The 4337-nt window shown below is 33.4% G+C and overlaps 1 pseudogene; it reads right to left on the bottom strand.

Annotated features, from left to right (window-relative positions):
• Nucleotides 1-914: 914 nt before the first annotated feature.
• LOC109173547 lies at nucleotides 915-2768 on the bottom strand (annotated as a pseudogene).
• Between the last annotated feature and the right edge of the window lie 1569 nt (nucleotides 2769-4337).

The following is a 4337-nucleotide window of genomic DNA, read 5'->3' as shown; positions in this document are numbered from 1 at the left end:
AAATTTATTAAACACATGTTCTCAAAATTGTCTTTTGACATCTCTAATATGGGAATAAAGATGTAAGAAGGGTTGGCTGAAGGAGATTTAATCTCCGGATATTAAATCTCCTAGGCGAGTGGTACGTGCAGGCACTCACTAGTGTGTGCTAGCACGTGCCACTTTGGTGAACCATTATTAGTGTTTTTTTAAGGGATATATATTGTTTATCCTCAACTGTCAATATGACTGTTGAATAACGTCATATTGACAGTGGAGAACGGTCAATATGCAAATGACGCGATTTTTCCCCGGAGAGAGGAACTTGTTTTTGAAGAAAAAAAAAAGAAAATGATGTGTGACACGTGATGCCATGCACTACGCAGCACTCGCAAATGGTGGGGATAGTCTATCTCCCACCATTAATGTTCCATTTAATTATTAAAAAAAATAGAAATTAAAATTAGCCTCAACGGTTATTTTGTCTTTGATGCTGAAATGAAATTTATTTCATTTCTTTCACTCAACGATTATTTGCCGTTGAGATTTTTTTTTTCTAAGAGTTAATTACCAATTTGGTCCCTCAACTATGATAATTTCACCAATTTGATCCTCGACTATCAAAATTTCTCAATTTAGTCCCCGATAATGTTTTTTTTTTAATACCAGAAATGATCTTAGAGTCAAACTATCGTTTTAAATGCAATAAAACTGAGGACAAATTTCTAAGTTCACTCCCAAACCGCCATCTCCTACGACGTCATGCAATAAACTGAGGACAGATTTCTAAGTTCACTCCCCAAACCGCCATCTCCTACGACGTCCTAGAGTAACACCTCTCCGCCCAGAACTTCCGGCAGGCCGACGAGGAGACTCGTTACCTCCTCATTTCTCTGGTCGGCGACGCCGCCCAAAAGCGCGGCTACGTCTTCCTTTCAGAGGTCCAGTTCAGGGCCTATAACCTCTGGTACATCGACTCCCTGTGGCAGAAACACAACAACGAGAAATTCGGCAACAGCGTCCAAAAAATGTGGAATAAAGTGGGAGAAGACTTCACGAGGCTCTTCGTCAATCTGGGTGGATGAAGAAGCTCGACATGGAGGTGGAGTAGTACAATTACTGGTCCTTCCTCGACGTGTTCACTTGGGAGATTTTCGACGGGGTGTCGTTGGACAGTCACCTACCGTTGACGAACGCTCTGAGAGAAACCCAATTTTTCAATAGTATTCTCACCCATTCAACTCTCACATACCCCATCTTCGCCGCCTGAGCCGCCACGGCTGACAACAACATCCACCCGAATCCCTTCCTCTGGTAGGCCTCCTGGACGAATATATCCTCGATGTAGAACCTGGGTTTTGCCATAAACGAGGAGTAGTTAGGGAAAAATAGGGTGTACCCGGCAACGGTGGCGCCGGTTAGGGCTTGGGACTAGAAGGTTTCGGCATCCGGGTCATCGGTTTTGAGGTTGAGAGTAACGATTTTGTTGATAGGAGTGGAATGAGGGTTTTCAGGGGCAAGCATGAAGGGATTCGGGGAGACTTCTAGCACAAAGACGGTGAAAGAGGCGAATGACAAGATGGGATTAGCGGCAGGGAAGAGGGTGGTGGAGAGAGTGACTTCGGTGGCGGAGAAGAGGTGGGTGAGACGCTCGAAAACAGCCATATGATGGATAAGGTTGTGTATGTGTGGGGGATGTCGGCGGGTGTGGCGAGATGGATGCATGTGAAAACTCGATGGTCGATCGGAACTATCTCCTCAATTTAAATTATTCGGTGGAGCCTAAATTACAAATCTGTCCTCAATTTTAATGCCTTAAAGTGATAGTTTGACTTTAGGACCATTTAGGGTAAAAAAATGCATAGTTAGGGACTAAATTGAGAAATTTTTGTAGTTGATGACCAAATTGGTGAAATCGTAATAGTCGAGGGACCAAATTGGTAATTAACTCTTTTTTTAATATATAAATTGCTTGAATTAAATTTATAACTTAAATTTTATAAAATTAAAATATATTTTATTTTTAATTCATTAAATTATATTTATATTTAAAATTAGAAATTATAATTATAAAGTTGAAATTAATAATTATAGAAAATGAATAAAATAATAAAAGATGTATTAAGAGTGTAGAGGAGTAGGGCCCACAAAATGGGTAGAAAAGGCAAATTATGATGTGGACCCGGGTCCAGATTGGCGTCGTTTTGAAGCAAAATGACGCTGGCTAATTTTTTTTTTTTTTTTTTTAAATATTGCTTCCTTCCTTGCCGTTTGTCTTCATAATTCGTTCCTCTATATTCCCAATTTTTGAATTATATATATATTCACAATTTTATAACTGAATATTCACAATTTTAGATCTCAATATACAAAATTACAGAACTCAATATTCACAATTGTAGAACTCTATATTCACAATTTTTGAAATCTATATTCACAATTATATCAACAGTATAACACAATTTTTGAATTTATATTTATAATTTTTGAACACTATATTCACAAAATATGTATATATAGTTTATATACATGTTATATATTTACTTATTTTTCAAATTTGATTTATGTACATAATTTGTGTTCATATACACTCAATTTCAAAACACAAGATAGATAAATTCGTAACATAAGACACAATTACTAATTTATTTCAGATACGCAGAATTTCTACTCTTAAGGTACAGAATTTCATAATGCAAGACAAAAAAAGTCAATAAAACAAAAAGTCTATAACACAAAACACATACACATGAACCAGGGTCTACAATGAAGTATGGGTCCTGGTCCATTTATAAGGATTGTCAGGCGGCAACTTTTTTGTGGACCAAGGTCCACACAGCTGTATAGACCATGAATATAAGTTACTCCGTACATCCGTACATTTTTAATATACTAAAAGCACGTTATTTGTATACTGAATTTACATTATTTGATATATAGTATATACAATAATTTACTTCCAGTACTCAAATAATGTATTTTCAGTACTTAAATAATGTATTTTCCATGAATACAAGTTACATTATATTTTTAATATACTAAAAATGCATTATTTGTGTACTGAATGTACAATATTTGATATTGTACAAAATAATGTACTTTCAGTACTCAAATGATATACTTTAAAATAATGTACTTTTTATTTGGGAAATAGCAATTAAGCCATCGAACTCAAATAACCCCCAAATAAGCCATTGAACTCGAAAAAAAAAAAAAAGAGCAAATAAGCCATTGCATTAAAAACAAAAAAATAAAAAAACAATTAAAATTTTTAACAGGTTAACTCTACGGTTTTGTTGACTGGATTGCCAAATGTTTATTTTATTTACGTTTCTTTTATTATAATCCTCTAATTATAATCAAAATAGTTTTATCTTGTCGAGATTTGATTGATTGATTGATTATTATTATTTTTTCACTGAATTTTCTGTTTAAAAATAATAATAAATAAATAAATTAGATGTAGACAAGACAAAACTATTTTGATTGTAATTACTTTAAAATATATTACTATGTAGGTGGATTATAATTAAAGAAATGTAAATAAAATAAACATTTGGCAATTCAATCAGTAAAAGTCTTGAGTTAACATATGTTAATTGCTCTTTTTCCTCGAGTTCAATGGCTTATTTGAGTATTATTTGAATTCGATAGCTTAATTGCTATTTCTCAAATAGTTCAGTGGCTTATTCGTACTTTATCCCTAAAAAATAATGTATTGGGAGAAACCAAAATAAAAAATATTTGAATGCCAAAAATCCGAAAACAAAGAAAAAATTCACGGTGGATCGAAGACCCCTCCCATGTCCTCTTCGTTCTTCATCGCTAGAATCCAAAAGGAAAGGGTAAAAACAAAAACCTTTTATTGAGTTTCAGTAGGTTGAGAAAGTATATGAACAGATACTACAATGTAATAGAGCCAGTAACTTTCAAAAAAAAAAAAAAAAAAAAAAAATTTAGGGAAAAGTGCAATTTTCGTCCCTAAGTTATAATGTAATTGTAGAATTCGTCTTTAAGTATTAATTATACTCACTTTTTATCTTTAAGTTATCATTAATGTTGCACTTTTGTTACTTTACTAATAAAATATTAAGAACGAAATTTGTAATTTTAGTATAACTCAGGGACGAAAAGTAAGAACGAAAGAACGAAAAGTGCAACGTCAATAATAACTTAGGGACAAAAAGTGAATATAATCAACATTTAGGGCGAATTCTACAATTACTGTATAACTTAGAGAAAATATCCCTTAAATTTAACTCTTTAATTAAAATTCATTATTTTAAACTAAACTTTTTAAGCGAACAAATTACCTAGACCTTTTAAATTAACTGTACATCTGAATCTCAATGGGGCAA

This window comes from Ipomoea nil, unplaced genomic scaffold, assembly GCF_001879475.1.
Source record: "Ipomoea nil cultivar Tokyo-kokei standard unplaced genomic scaffold, Asagao_1.1 scaffold0482, whole genome shotgun sequence".
NCBI classification, from domain to species: domain Eukaryota; kingdom Viridiplantae; phylum Streptophyta; class Magnoliopsida; order Solanales; family Convolvulaceae; genus Ipomoea; species Ipomoea nil.
This window is presented reverse-complemented; position numbering and strand designations above follow the sequence as displayed.